At 35.6% G+C, this 17,100-nt stretch overlaps 1 long non-coding RNA gene across 1 annotated transcript in view; it reads right to left on the bottom strand.

Moving 5' to 3' along the window:
• Positions 1–1,157: 1,157 nt before the first annotated feature.
• LOC141378549 (uncharacterized) overlaps positions 1,158–17,100 on the bottom strand; it is a 239,550-nt gene continuing 223,607 nt past the window's right edge. Inside the window, exons 6-7 of the long non-coding RNA XR_012393325.1 lie at positions 5,325–5,439; positions 1,158–3,630 (exon numbers count right to left, since the gene is read on the bottom strand). This is a non-coding gene — a long non-coding RNA (uncharacterized lncRNA). The remainder of the gene's footprint in view (positions 3,631–5,324; positions 5,440–17,100) is intronic.

Here is a 17,100-nt window from a genome sequence, read left to right as displayed (position 1 = left end):
TTGATGATAGTAATTGTGAAACAAACATCACAACTTTTTATATACATTTACATTTATTCAGTTAACAACATACTTTACATGCCAGTTTGCACATAACAGCTGCACATATAATGTTGTATTGTATGATATACCTGTACATACACTTGTCAATTTGTATATTTGCATTTACTATTTACTTCCATTTTTAAATTCATTGATTATCTGTTTTTTTATCTCGCCTGTCTGTTGCTGCCACATGTCTGGTGTGTGTGTGTTGTGTTTTCACAAATCCCGTGATCCGTGTGCTTTATCTTTGCGTCGTGTGATTCCTTTATTCTGCTTTCCCACAGTATGTTAGTGATCAGCAATTCCACCGTGTCTCACCCCAGATTATATTTAGTCCATTATGTCTTGTGTATTTACACTCCTGTGTTTTGTTCAGTTCTTCATCTGGTATTGATATGTCAACCCTTTATGTGACTCCTATGTGCAAAATTCCTGTTTTTTGTAGTAAGTGTGTGCTTATGTAAACAAAAAGTGTGTTTTTGATATCTCTGAGTCTCAATTGTGAGTGAGCGACACCGACTGTGACAGTTGCACTGTAGAAGCTCTGTCACGAAAGCAAATTCCTTGTATGTGTGAACATACCTGGCAAAAAAAGCTCTTTCTAATTCTGATCTTGAAATGCTGTTCTTTCTATTAAAATCTTACCGACTGAAACTTTAGAATTGTATTAAAAATAAAATGAAATAAGATTTAAAGATATGTGTAAATTAGGGCTGCACACTTCTGGCTAAAATAAGAATCACAATTTCTTAAAATCAAGATCACGGTTTTCTTTATTATTGTTATTTCTCAAACATATGGTAAAACAACAATGATAATATTAGGCCTATGTGTATTTCTGAAGTTGAATTATTATGTTTGAGTCATATGCTTGTTATTTGTCATTTTCAACATTATTAGACCATTTTTTTTACTAGTAAAATGAAACATTGTCATTATCAGATTCCCTCCTGCATTGTATTTAACATTAAATAGGCTAGAAAAGTTATATTAGCCCATTACATTTTTTTTTCCATGCACAACACTTTGTGTTCATTATAAATGCTTATCATAATCATAACTGTAAAATGTGAAATGATCATTTAAATCATTTGCATCCGTTTTCAGTTTTACTTTCACTGCCTCGTGCACATTTTTTTTATTGCATAAAAAGAACATTTGCATAAATGAGGAATACAATGCTTACGTTTTTTTTCATCATCAAAGGAACAAATCAATAGAGAATAAAAAACAAAAAAATAAAATAAAATAAAATTACAGGGGATTTATAAATTAAAAAAATCGCATAGGAAAATGATTCCAAAATTGCATACATCCTTATAGCTTTTTATTTTTAATGTCTTTTAGGGTTTCGATATAATGCTTTACATCAATTGTACACAAATAACTGTGTTCACAATTTTTTCCTCCAAAGTTTTATTATTATTATTGTATATTAAAAAAATCTGTATGAGAACATTTTTAATTTTAATTTTGTAAGTTTAAATGTAAGATATTCCACATCAAACCAAAACATTTGGATATATGTGCATTTAAAAAACTGGTGTTTATATTCACAAAAGGTCCACACAGATTTCTATTCTCTAAAAAAATAAATTTACAACTTGTTTCACTGGATAAATTAAATGAATTAGTTTATATGTCACTTCTTTAACTTAATTGGTAAGACATTTACTAGGTGAGTTCCAAACTTTTTTCACTCAATCTGTGCCTAATGCGCTCATTTCATAGCTGCCATCACTGTGAGAAAAAAAAAAAACATACATGCAAATCATACCTCTCACACTGCTCCCAAATGATCGCTCTGTGTTACTTCATAACCTGTTATTCACAGCCTATGCAGGTTCTTTTAAAAAAACTAGGCATCATTGGCAGGCACGTGTGCATCATTTTGGTATAGTAAACAAACAGCACGCAGTGAGCATATGATTTCGCATCATCGAATACATCATTACATTAAGACAGAAATGACATTTTGGGGTAAATTATACCTTGCAAAAAGTATCTATGTGAATAGTAAGTATGTGAAACTTTTAATATCATTTGGAGGTGTTCATTTGCTGTGGAGACTTAAGTGGCCGCCTTTACGCTTCTCTCCTGACCTTGAAAATATAATTGACTGAAATAAGATTTTGTATCGAATCGAGATTGTGCTCGCAACCTTTTTTCAATTAATTGTGGAGACCTAGTGCAAATGCACATAAAAAAAAAATAAAAATAAAAAAATAAAAAATGAGCAGCAAAAAATTATTTAGTGCTAATGCTTGTCACTTGTGTTCATAAGTACATTAGGTGGTACAAGAACACATACATAAACATTTGTGAATTAATTTAACCTCACAGTTGGAGCATAATTACTTGAGTATTACAATGCACACATGAACAAACAAGGCCTTAGGCAAAGAAAAGCTATTCATCCAAAAATACATACATATAGCCATAATAAATGCATTACTAGATAGCAAATTCACCTTGAAAATGAACACATTTCTGTTGTATTTATTTAAATGTTTTAAGTATAATTTTTGATCTACATGCATTTCCAGAGAAGCCATTTTTGGAAACATCGCACACGTGACAAGACTCAACTTGACCTGATTTCATTGAAGAAATAATCAGTCTTTGTCTTTTTAGCAGAACGTCACAATCAATGAATCTACAGCTAATAGCCAAAAGCTTTGCCATGAGTTAATTACAAAGGGAATGAGATTACAACAACCTTGGAGCTAATGGTTATCCAAACTGTAATTTGTCACCCCAGATGCGCCTCCAGTAAAAATGCTATTTGGTTACAAAGTCCAAACACGAATATTGTCCTGTCCCCCTTTACCTCAATGACAGCCGCTGAACAACATACTTCAGCACAACTGTAGTGTGCGCGACTGCGACTTCCACACTTCATCACTTGCATGACAGAGAGAGGCACTCTAAATGTCTTTGCACACACGCACACACACCGCTGTAATGCTCCTGGTGGCTCACTTCTCATTCTGACAAGATGCTAGACAGCACACTCTATATCGCCTCTCAGTAGGATTAGCAGCAGCTGTAATACCGCGGATGACACAAGTGAGAGAATTTTTCAACTTCAGAATTAGCCCCTTAGCATCGATACTCAACTCTGTGACAATTTAAAAATAAAAATGACCTGGATACATTTTTATGTCTCTTAGCTGCGATACACTCTCCAGGCAAAAGGTTACTTGAAAGCTGTAAATTGCTGTATCAAACTGTGATTGTTACTTAGAAAGGCTGGCAAATAGACTGTGAAGTTTATATTGTGTGTGCCGGCTCATCCTACAGGCAATATAGGTGGTCATGACATGCCTGAGGGGTTTGTGAGATGATTCATAATATGTAAGAAGCTCCTAACCTCAGACTATATAGGATATTCCTTGTTCGGTGGATGTTGGAAGCAGGCAGTGAAACTTGATTAACATAGATCACTCCTATATCATTGAATGAATACAGGTCCACTTCACCCAGGCGTGATGCGTTGCTTGTGTTAAGGTTAAAGTGAGAGTATCACAACTTCAGAGACTTCCTCCATCATTTTACGATGATATCCTGATCTATTCCTGTAACCTTAAAGAACATCAAGATCATGTTTAGCAAGTCCTTCAACGTCTCAGAGATTATCAACTCTTCCTCAAAGCTGAAAAAATGTAAAATCCATAAAACCACCATCTCCTTCCTCAGATACGTGATTACCGCCAAAGGGGTCAATTTGGAGCAAGGCAAAGTAGATGCCATCTCCCAATGGGAATCTCCAAAAACCATCAAAGAACTACAATGATTTCTAGGCTTCACCAACTTTTACAGATGTTTTTTAAATAACTATATTATCCTTTCAGCTTCTTTAACTTCCCTTCTTAAAGGCGGACAATGTATTCTCAACTGGACCCCTGAAGTGCATCACGCCTTTGTCAAATTGAGAACAATGTTCATTACAGCACCGATCCTTCGTCATCTGGACCCTTCACTGCCTTTCGTCGTGGAAGTGGATGCTGCTGACGTTGGAATAGGTGCCATACTCTCCCAATGGTGTGGTGAATCTAAAGTCCTCCATCCATTTACATACTACTCCAGGAAATTAACATCTGCAGAACGAAATTATGGCATTGGAGACCGTGAGTTGTTGGCCATCAAGCGGGCACTTGAAGAATGGCGACATTGGCTGGAAGGAGCTCAACATCCTTTCACTGTCATCATGGACAATTAGAACCTCCAGTATCTACAAGATCCCAAACGCCTCAATACCTGCTAAGCTCGCTGGTCTTTATTTTTTGCACAATTCAACTTTAACATCACCTGTCAGCCTGGCCATAAGAACAAGAAAGCTGATGCTCTCTTTTGGATGTACTCACTTGATCATCACCATGATTCTCCTGAACATATTCTACCACCTTCTTTCTTTGTTGATCACATTCTGGATGAGGATATCCGATCAGCCACAATAGAGGAGCCAGCTCATCCTGAACTTCCTCAAGGCCTTCTTTATGTGCCCACAAGGTATCCTATACCAGTCCTGGATAGTATGCACACCTTTCTTGGCTCAGGACATCCTGGCAGCAGGCAAACCCTCTTGCTCCACAACACGAGTTTTGGTGGCCCAAAATGTCCCACGATGTTACCCTGGACAGAGAAACTTAGGAAGTGCCTGCGATGGATCACTGGTTCCAAGAGAGTGAGAGGGTATGGGACTCATGTCCATCTTCAGCCGGCAGGCCGGAGGTATACCACTCATGCAAATTGCCACCACACTACAGAATTTCGACAACTTTCCATGTGTCACTCCTCAAACCATTCACTGATCCTGTTTCTCCTCTCTCCACAGAACTGGAACCCCCCCGCCCCGATCAAACGGAGACAGACGATGACAATATCATATCTACCAGGTCAAAAAAATCCTTGACTCCCGGTGGCATAACGGCCAGCTCCAATACCTTGTGGACTGAGAGGGCTTTGGTCATAAAGAGAGAACTTGGACACCTCACAATGGCATCGTAGATCTAACTCTCCTTGAATAATTCCACCATAGTCATCCCGATCGCTCAGCTCCCCGAGGGCGTGGCCGTCCCCGTTGCCGGTCTAGGGTGCCAGGGGGCACCTGTGGCGGGGCGTTGGGTGGGGGGTTACTGTCACATCCCCGCCTCGTTCCTGCTCACCCATTCATCCCTCTCCCTTACAAACCACCTCCATCCAATTCCGTGAACCCTCACCGGCCCTCTAACTACCTGCACCTGTTCCCCCTCATCAAAGGAGACTAAAAAGCTCACCTTATCCTCTCAGTCATTGCCTGGTATTGAAGTCGGATGGTTGTCCTCATCTTCGCTCCTTTGACTTCTCCTCTTCTTCCATGGATGTTCCTTATGAGTCTTCAAGTCCTTCACACTGATCAAGGGAAGTGAATATTCTTATCTGGTGTTTCCTAGAAGATCAGCCACCTATCTGATAAACTGTGTGTTTGTATAATCAACCAGGGATGTTCCTTATGTGCCTTCAGATCCTTCACACTAATCAAGGAAAGTGCTTACACTTATATAATGTTTACTAGAAGATCATGCTATTGACTTAAACTGTGTGTCTGTATACTCACCTGCTGATGATCCTACGAACAAACAATATGTGAGATCGTTAACATCAGATGTTTACATTACCATGCTGTGTATGAAGATCACAAACAGCATTATCATCACTCCTTTACTTCCTCACTTTGATTAAGTGACTTTGTTTTAAATAAAATTGATAACCATCCTTGTCTTCCTTGTCTACCCAGAGTGACAACCTAGGTATTATTTTCAACAGAAAAGAAAATATTACAACGTCGACTTCATATCAACTTTAAATGGTCCAGCAATGGTATTTTGATCATTACTCAGTCACTGTTTATGGCCACTCCTGCTGTATGATCTGACAACATAATTTCATTGTATCCATTTATGGGAAAAAAAAGCTCTCTGTGTGTGCAGACACAAATGGCACAACTTTAATTTTGCCACACTGCATTGAACTGTTAGCTGCAGTGTTTTATTTATCTACCACAATATGCTTTACATCACTTTGCGGTGGCCTTCTTTTACCCAGAGGTGCTTTTAAACCAACATGTGGCTAAATGCTGCTTTTATCCTGTACAGCCTTGTTGTGATTGACAGGTATATGTGAATGTGCATCTGCTGGAGTTTGGGAATACAGCCTGAGCCAGATGTGACCTGCTGTTTGGTGCACTGAAAGCAAACACAGCAAACACCATCAACCATCTGCTGGTGCAAAATATCACCAGTCTGAACGTATGTCTTTGCCATTTTCAGCCCCCGTAGAGACAAGATGTTCCAAGGAACTGTAATAGATTGTTACCACGTGAAGCCTGGAACAACAGTCTATATAAAACTGGATCACTTCCAGAAATTATACATGTATTATGTAAATGAGTGTGTGTGTATGTGTAGTAAGTTTTTATGTCTACTTGCAAATAGCCCTCGAGTGATATTCAAATTCTTAATTTAAAAGTGCTGTTTATTGAAGAGAATATTTTTATCAACACGTTTTAAACCACATTTCAGTAGTATTAGTAACTCATTTCTACATGAGTAAAATATTATGTACTCATGTAGAAATGGGTTACTAATACTACTGAAATGAGGTTTAAAACGTGTTGATAAAATATTCTCTTCAATAAACAGCACTGTTAAATTAAGAATTACAAAGTTACAAAACTTTTATAAATGTATATATTTAGAGCAAAATCAGTTTACTAGATTCTCAGAATATAAAACTGCATCAATGTTTACATCAGAGATGCCAAAGTAGGGCTCGCGGGGCAAAGTTGGCCCATGGTAATCCCATTTGATTTGGCCCACCATCATTTGAAAAGAGAGGGAGAATGACGGGGAGGTGGTTGGGACGAATGCCTTTGACAGAGATCATCATTTTGAATTTAATGTAACCTTTTATTTGTTTGTTTTATTGCTAAGCTACAATTTGAAATTAAATTATTCAATTAATTGTTTTAAATGCATTTTGCATGCTTTTAAAATCTGCAGATAAAAATCTTTTATCTGCAAGCAAATCAAGGTAAAGGCAGGAGCAGCTCCAATAATGTATTCCGCGTTGAACTCCATTGTGCTATAAATGGGATTTTTAAAAATGTTTTTTACTGTTAAAATTTCATTATAAAACGTTACAAATGATGCTGCATTAGATAATGTTTTAAAGCAACATTTTCTAATTATTTTTAAATATTATAATTTAATATATACGATTTGGTATATATTTGGCCCACAGCCATCAATCAGGTTTGCTTTTTGGCCCTTTATAGGAAAAATTTGGATACCCCTGGTTTAATATTAATTAATATTAATTAATTTAATATAAATTTAATTAATTTTATTATTATTTCTGAAGTATCACATGACACTGAAAATAAGGTCTATGATTACTGAATTGCTGATAGCTTTGGACTGAATGCATGAATGAATGAAAGAATGATTTATTTAAATTTAAAATGAACAATACTACTATTACAACAACAACAACAACAAAATAATAATAATAATAATAATAACAGCGACGCAGTGGCGCAGTAGGTAGTGCTGTCGCCTTACAGCAAGAAGGTCGCTGGTTCGAGTCTCAGCTGTGTCAGCTGGCATTCCTGTGTGGAGTTTGCATGTTCTCCCTACGTTTGCGTGGGTTTCCTCCGGGTACTCTGGTTTCCCCCACAGTCCAAAGACATGTGGTACAGGTGAATTGGCTATGTTAAATTGACCACAGTGTATAAGTGTGTGTGAATAAGTGTGTATGGGTTTCCCAGCGATGGGTTGCGGCTGGAAGGGCATCAGCTGCGTAAAACATATGCTGGATAAGTTGGCGATTCATTCTGCTGTGGTCACCCCAGATTAATAAAGGTACTAACCTGAAAAGAAAATGAACGAATAATTATAATAATAATAATGATAAAAACTAGAATTGTACATTTTATAAAGTAAATGTGAGTGGGGTTTGCCATGGCAATTCACTGGGGTAAAATGCATTACCGTACTGCTCTAAAGCAATGGTTGCTAGGCTTTGGCAATGCACTTTACTGAGTGAAAATAAATTAGATTTTTATCAGCCTAATTGAAAAGAACCCAAAACCCTGTCTTTCTATGGTGTTTATGTGCTAAAATAAGGCTTATTAATGTTGTTATATGGTTGATGGGGTGCTATAAGTGCTTGCTAGGGAGTGTCGACAAATTTATTATGTCACTACTTAATACCGACTTGATAGGTTGAGTACAGTGAGCCCTAGCTTCTACGACTATCTTATCTAGATATCGATGTCAGTCATTTTGAGGCAATGTCAAGTCTATAGGGATTTCGGGGGTTACTTTCTTGCCCGTCATGGAGGTTGGGTACACCCAACCTCTTTAAAAAAATCATAGCAAATCTTTCCTTAACAAGCCAGATGATTTGATTATTTTATTATTATTATTATTATTATTATTATTATTATTATTATTATTATTATTGTTATTGTTATTATTATTATTATTATTATTATTATTATTATTATTTTGGATAATTTAAATACAGCCTTGGTGAATATAAGGACATTGTATTAAAATCTTACTGCTCCCAAACCTTTGCACAGTAATATAGCATTGGATCTCTCTGTATTAAGTTACAAGGCTGAGTAACTCTACAAATTTCTGTGTGGAGACAGTTTTATGACCGATTCAAGTGCCGAAAATGAGAAAGCTCTTTAGAAGACCTTGTGCTTTGAGAAAACCAAAAGCCATCCATGAATCCATTCAGGTAATAACTAGTTACACCAGCCTGCCAGCAGGTCTCAGGCAAATGCATTGACCCCCGCAGATTGAGTTTATAAGCTCTGAGTGTGTGTGTGTGCATTGAAGTTTTTCCCCATCATGCTCTTCTGTTGCTCTTGAAAAGCACCAACTTGTCTCTAGTGAATAAACCTCCATCTGCTGAAGGCCGTGGCAGTGCTTAAAAAGTGAACCTCACCTGCCTGCCCTCTGATGGAGTCTTATTACCGCCTCAATTATTCAAATCCTCCAGCTGTGCAAAAATGTCATGCGCATTATTTTCAGTTAATTTCATGTCAGAGTTCCATTATGGATGGATCCCGCTGTTCTTCAGCAAATGCGCGAGGACCTGAGGTGAAGCAGAACTCATTGCTGTCCACTCCTCCAATGCCAAATAAACGCAAGAAAGCTTTTACACAAATAGTAAAGAAAGGCTTGTGTTTTTTTTAAACCTCCTTGAAACCAAAGATATTAGATACATGACACACACAACGCTGTCATCATGCTTTCATTTTTTTCATTTATGATAGAAATTGGCAAGCTTTGTGATTCTTATACTTAGAAACAGATTTAAAAATATACATAATAAATAATAATAAAACAGTTAACAAGAAAATAGACCCACATAATTATTTTAAAATATATATTTAAAGTATATTTAGTAATAAGCAGTTTTTATTATTTAGAGTACATAATTTTCTCATTTATGTTAATGCATAATTATTCATTTCAAATGTATATTTTTTATGCATTGTTTCCATTTGAATCATATTTATATTTATACATATGGATAGTATAAACACTGCCGGTCAAAAGTTAAAAAAAAAAAAAAAAAAAAAAGGCTAAACTAGAAGGACACAATGTTACTGGTAAAAAAACAAGACTAAGCAATGTGTGTGAAAATGAGACATTGTTTTATAGTCCAGGTAATATTTCAATGATGAGCTTCAGCTGTGTGAGTGTGTGTAACAAGGGGGAATCAGGAACTGGTGTGTGTGAGGTGCATGATTGTAGTTGTAGTTCAGTTCAGTGGTTGAATTGTAGTTTTCCAGCGATCTGCAACTGTTCGATCACTGGTGATCATAACAATATGTGAATGTTTATATATTTAACACATATTTAAGTATAAACATTAAAGTAAATATTAAAATTACAATTCTGTTGTTATTATTATATAATTTTACAATATACCTATAAAAACCTCAACCAGCCTGGACACAAAAAAATGCTTGACATTGATGGTTTCTTTTTGATTTATAAAATACATACATACATATATATATATATATATATATATATATATATATATATATATATATATATATATATATATATATATATATATATATATATATAAATGTAACAACTTCAAAACAACACAATTTTTTTTAGATTTTTTTGGGTCATCTTAAATGTTGTATGTTCAATCTACTTAAATTTTGAAAAAGTTATAACTTAACATAATTTCTTTATTTTACCTCAACACAAATCGAGTGTTTGAAACCCAGCATTTCAATATTTGGAAAGATATATTTACTTTCTTTTGATTTTCCGGAAGTAGCAGACATTTAATTTGGTACAAATATACTGTTATCTCTTTTTTTAAAAGACATGGTACATCTTTTCCCTCTACCAACCAACAATGTTCTCGCCAGTCACCCTGCTAGCCAATAAACTTTAAATCCTGCTGGTTTTCTTATTGCTACAAAAACTCTGCCTTCTACATCCAGCAGCACAGTGTTCGTTCTGACCAATTATTTGACCTTCTCAAGATTGAGAGCAAATTTGAGCACTGCAGCTGAGCAAAACCCACCCAGCCTACAGGGCAAGGAGACCCCAAATGCCTCCTGCAGACACCAGACATCTTGCTGATCACACTTGTTCTGGCATCATGCGGTTAAGTACACATTTCCGCCAAAGACATGATAGAGAAACATCCATCCATCAGAGCAGTCACAGCTCACACTCCTGCCCAGTCACCGCCACAGAACAGACGCGCGTGAAACATTATCAACCATGATCTACACACTCTGGTTCAGACCTTTTGCACCCACACTCATCCTAGAATAAAAACTACAGATTTAATGCCACCTTATGCCTTATAGACTATGTAAAGCTGTAAACTAAAAGCTGTGAAAACTAAATATGCCGATTTATTTTTCTGGAGCTTAGTACCTTATCTACCAGGAGTCCCCAAGGTGGAATGAGCCGCCATGATGATATGAGGGAAAACATTAACTATATAAATGTGTCTTTTGCTCACTTAGGCTAATTTGTTTAATCAAAGTTACATTAAAAGCAGTGCTGCTATTAAATATTCTTATTGTTTTAAATAGATTATTTTTTTAATCTGAATATATTGGTATTTTTTAAATGTAATTGTGGCAAAGCTGAAATTTTCTGTATATTAAATAAATGACAATAGTTATTATTAATATTAATGTTGTAAAACAAAGTTTATTTATTTATTTTTAATTATTTATTTATTCATGTTTGAAATGCATTTTTTGAGAAACAGAAAAATAATAATAATAGGGCCTACTTCAAGAAGGATTTAGTGTAACCACAACATTGTTAAGCAGTTTAGAAATTTTTAATATTAGTATTTCTTAAAGGTGCACTAATAAAGTATTTTATTTTTTATCCCAGTGTCAGACCAAGTCCCAAAACCTGAGGACGAGAAATGAGTTATTGAAACTATTATGATTAGAAATGTGTTGAAAAAAAATCTGCTCTCTGTTAAACAGAAATTGAGGAAAAAAATGAACAGGGGGGCTAATAATTCTGACTTCAACTGTACAGTATATACAGTAGCGGAGATATCAAATGGGCCATGGTCTTGTTGAGTTATACAGAAAGTGTGTTTTGTTGCTTCCAAATATCAACACCTTATGAAAGTGATTTTTATATAATTGGTCCCCTTTAAATAAGCAAATGTTATGTTTTAACATCTGTTTTATAATTTATGTTTCCCAGTCCTGGGATGCAGCTGGAAGGGCATCCGCTGCATAAAACAAATGCTGGAAAAATTGGTGGTTCATTCTGCTGTGGTGACCCCGATTAATCAAGGGACCAAAAAGAAAATGAATAAATGAATGAATTATAAAGGATATTTTCATTTACTATATACTAAAATACAATTTATTCTGTTCTGTTAGACTAGTCTTTTTGCTAGATGGTAACAAGTTACATTTTTCTAATGATATACTTGTGAACTAACAGCAAACCTGTTTTTTCCAAGAGCAAGATTTTCCTGGATCAACATCTATGTTTATCATGGAACAAAATTTCAATAACAAAGATCCGAAAAGACAAACCATTTGAGGAAACCGATTGCAACAGACCATTCAAGTTAAAAAACGAATCCTAATGAGTACTGTAAACTTAATTTGAGTAAACGAAGCAATTTGAGCACAGTAAAACCCAAAAAATGAAGAGAACTCAAACCAACTGAGTACTGTAAAACTCAATAAGTTAAGGCAACTCGAACTGGTTGAGGAAACTGATTGCTACAAACCATTTGAGTTACAAAACTAATTTACATGAGTACTGTAAACTTACACGGAAGCCCACATGGAATCTATGTGCTTAGAATTCTGCAGAATTCTTTAGATTTTTAGCCCATCATTGATTCAGTATATTAACTTGTGTAAATGTGTGTAAATTCATATATATATATAAGTTTTCAATAATATAAATGTAACGGAGTAGGTGCTGTGCAGATAAACCTCACTCCTCTGACCTCTAAAGGTGCTCTAGCAAAAGACACTAAAGGTCATGGTCTTTAGCCTCTTTGTTAGAGCAATCGACTCCCATGCGGAAGGTCGCCGGTTCGATACCAGCTCGGAGTGGGTTGGGTGGTGTAGTACCGGCGGGGTGACATTTGTGCCGTGACCCGGATGGGAGTGTTGTTTAGGGGGGTGAGTGTAACGGAGGCCAGCTAGTAGGTGCTGTGCAGGTAAACCTCACTCCTCTGACCTCTTAAGGTGCTCTAGCGACAGACGCTACTAGAGCAACTGACTCCCATGTGGAAGGTTGCTGGTTCGATAACAGCTCGGAACGGGTTGAGTGACGTAGTACTGGCGGGGTTTACATATATATGTTCAGTTTTTCAATTAATTTCAGTAATATTAACAAATATGAAAATATTTATATGATTTATTTACAAAACTGTTTGTAAAGTAATGTTTTCTGTCTTTTAGTAGAGATATTATATGAGAGACTTGCTTTGTTTACCAAATAAAGTGGATCTAATAAGATTTGCATTGTAAACATTAAATACAAGTTAAAAAGTTACTACTTTTTATTTAATATATTAAGTTTTAGGTTATGATAATCCCAAAATAGTTTTACCAAAATTCTGTGCAGAAACAGCAAAAAATGTCTGCAGATTCCGTCTGGCCTTAGTAATAAAATATTTTATCAACTCCTTACCTTCAACACTGAGTTTAAAACTTTTTTCAAATGAGCAGAATTAACTTTAAGTCAATTTTGAGTCAACTAAACTCATTTCATTTGATAAAGTTGACTGTTGGGTTTTAAAGTGTAAGTTTAGGCTTGCAATTAGGGTTTGTGCTTCTACATCATTGCTATTGATCTATTACTCTATTTGAAAACACACAGCCAATCAACAATATGGAGTTTGTGTATACCATATATATCGAAGATATCAAATGGGCCGTGGTCTTGTTGAGTTATACTGTAGGTGTGTTTTGTTGCTTTCAAATATCAAAATATCAAATAGCAACATATCAACAATATCCACATATTAAGTGACAAAATTTGCAAATTTACGTGACACGGAAAAATGCTGAAAACGTTGCTTTGCCAACTAAACGTATTCAAACAGAACATGGTTATTTTCCGTAGTAATAAAATATATCAGAATGTTACTGTCTTAATGTATTTTTTATAAAGCCTTGGTGAGCAGAATAACAATTTTCAAAAGCATCAGAAATCATAATTATCCCAAGTTTTTGACCTCCAGGGCACAACTAGCAATGTTTTTAAAAAGCAGTCCAAAATAGTTGCATTTTTAAAAATGAAAAAGAGCTCAACTTCACCAGAGGTTAACAAACGGTCACTGATGTGAATCATAGTCCTACTATTGCTTCTGATGTTCTATTGTTTACTGCTTTCCTTTACAAGACTGACCAAACAAAAGCCAAGCTTATCTTCACCTCGAGATACTCCTGCCTGCAGTGAATATTCTGATAGCATCTTAGCGTATCTAAAATATAGATGGATTCTGGGTCGACTGCGTCTCTAGCTCACCTCCCTGCAGAGTTAAGTTAAAAGTGTTTAAAATCAAGTGAAGCTGTTTAATGGATTCTCACACATCACATCTTCAGGAATGGAATAAGGCTTGAGCGAAGGGAACCAGGGCCTTCACATTCATGAGGAAGGCTATAATGTGATCAGCCACTGTTACTCTGAAAAAATCAGAGAAACAATCATACAAAACAAAGCAGCCTACTTGCATACATCACTGTGTACATTTTCAGCTAATTTCGCAGTTAATAATGAAGATTAGAGGATGTAATGGTTGCATATCCTTGAGCTTTAAAGAGAACCAATTATGCCCCTTTTTAAAGATGTAAAATAAGTTGCTGATGTCCTTAGAGTGTGTATGTGAAGTTTCAGCTCAAAATACCCCCAAATAATGCTTTAGAACTCTTTGGAACTGCCCCTTTTGGGCTTTGATTTTAATTGTCACATTTTGTTGACTGTAGCTTTCAATTTAAATGAGATTGTGCTCCCGGTCCTCTTTTCAAATAAGAACGGAGCTACAAATGCCTATGTGTCAGCATAGTGGCAGATTAAAAAAACAATAGGCTCATTTGAAATGGACAAAATCTGCGCAGAATCGATCACCGGTGATCACCACAAGATGCATGGCGGTTAGAAATGTGTCAGAGTTGCGTTCGCCTCGCTCTGATGTCACACTGACGTGCGCCAAAATACTCTCGCGAAGGCGAGACAGAAACCGCGGATTGAGCAGTCGTCAGCAGTTGCTCTCCAAATACTGCACTCACCAAAAGCGTGATGGAAAACGACTGGCTGAATGCTTATTGGATGAGACTGACAAACTACACCTTATTCTCTATCTTGTTTTTAGGAAGGTTTATACCTGGCTTTGTTGAATACCTTTTTTGTATTTTCGTTGATAATAAAAAAAAAGGCACAAAGAGCATTACATATGGATTTTGTATGTTTGTGTGAATTTTGTATTGTGATTTTTATGCACATTATTCCATGTAAGTCAGTTCAACATGTACACCTTTGTATGCGTACATACAAAGGTAATCACACTGCTTTGTCAATATGCCTCATCTTTGTGTGGTTTCATTTGAGAAGAGAAAGAGGTATAGTAAACAAAACACACACACACGCACGCACGCACGCACGCACGCACGCACGCGCGCACACACACACACACACACACACACACACACACACACACACACACACACACACACACACGTATGTGAAGTCAAAAGTCATGTTTAATAGACTAAGAACATTTTCATAGTATTTCCTACAGTCTAATAGTTTTTATTCTGGAGAAAGTCTTAGGCTGTTTATTTTAGTCTGGCTGGAGTAAAAGCAGATTATATAGGCCTAATAAGCATGTCAATTTAAAAAGCCCCTTATTTAATATTGTCAAACAAACATTTGTCATGACTTGTCATTCAAAAACATCTTGCTGTAGCTAATTAATTTATAATGTAGCCAAATGACATTTTTTCTTGAAAGCTTTCTTGCTGTAGAAGCTGTTTTATTTTGTCATTCTTTTAACATTTGTTGAATTGACAGATTTATACTTTAAGAACACCCTTTTAAGTAATGAACTGTTCATCTGCTGTGATTGTGACCATCCTTTTGTAAAAACAGTGATATTTCAATTGCATCCACTCTCACATTAAAAAATACTACAGTAACACATATGAATACTAGAGTGTTTTTGAACCATATTATAAAAATAGCCTATTTAAAGTCTATAGTTGCTCTGGTATCACAACAACTATAAACATAACCCAATACTAAAAAAAAAAAACATGTTCAAAAATGCTATAATATTTTCTATAAATCACCATAGTATTTTTTCATGAGGTCATTCATCTGCGATAAAAAAACGCAAGCACGATCTCCACCCCGGTGACGTTTCCAGGCGGCAAAACAGTGATGTTCGGGAAGTGTCGGACTTCTGATGTATTTTTTGAGCCCTCTTCTTATTGCAGCCGCCTGCTCTCATCTTTGCAGTCAAGGCAAGGCGCACTTCAAATGAGCCTATTGTCACTAATCATCACTAAGGGGTGGGACTTACCACCTCTGATGACACGTACAAATGAAGAATGTCAATCAAAGTGTTTCTGCAGACTGATTTATGAAGTGTAATTATAAAAAGTAAAATTAATATCATTTTACCATTAGAAGCTGGATATACTGTATTCACAGACTGTTGCCACACAACTGTTTAAATCTTTTATAAAAGTGATATTTGTATAATAGGGCCCTAGCAAACTGTATTTCAAAAGAACACAATTTTAATTATAAAAGATACACTCTATTCTTTTGTTATTCTGTATTAATCTTTTTGATCGCTAGATGGTGACAAGATACACATTTATAATGAAATAGTTGTGAACTAACCTATTTTTACAAGTGCAACATATTCCTGAATCAACATCTATTGTGCTTCATTTTTGTTAACCTATTGATTTTAGCAATAATTTACAATTATGGTTAGATTTAGAGCTAGGGAATAGGTATGGATTACATGTCTAACTGTGCAAAATCAGTTGAAAGAAAAGCCTTGCACTTTATAAAACATACTATTTTCGACTTTTCAAAAGTATAAACTACAGTACATAAAAACTGGCATCACGTGAAGAAAATGTGATTTAAACCCCAAATAAATAAAATAATATACAAAAATGCAAGTTTTGCCATATATGGCTTACCTTTGGCTAGTAGACGTCACTAAAACCTAATCCCCCTTTAAGAATTTCGTAAAAGGAGATTAAAAGCTTATCCTTCTATAATTCATTCAAAAATGATTTACCGTTCTGTATATTGTTTTAAGACAAACTAGCATAGCACTTACCTTTCCAGCAGTCGGACTCTATCACTTCTCCTGTATAATACCGAGCCATTAACAGTTCACAAAGATATTAACTAGAGGCTTACTCAGTTAATCACAGAGTTTATGACTCAAAAACAGCTGCAAACTAATTAGTAGAAAATGTCT

The sequence above is a fragment of the Danio rerio genome, chromosome 17 (genome assembly GCF_049306965.1).
Source record: "Danio rerio strain Tuebingen ecotype United States chromosome 17, GRCz12tu, whole genome shotgun sequence".
Taxonomy (NCBI): Eukaryota; Metazoa; Chordata; class Actinopteri; order Cypriniformes; family Danionidae; genus Danio; species Danio rerio.
The sequence above is the reverse complement of the archived record's forward strand: the minus strand, read 5'-3'. Positions and strand labels throughout refer to the sequence as shown.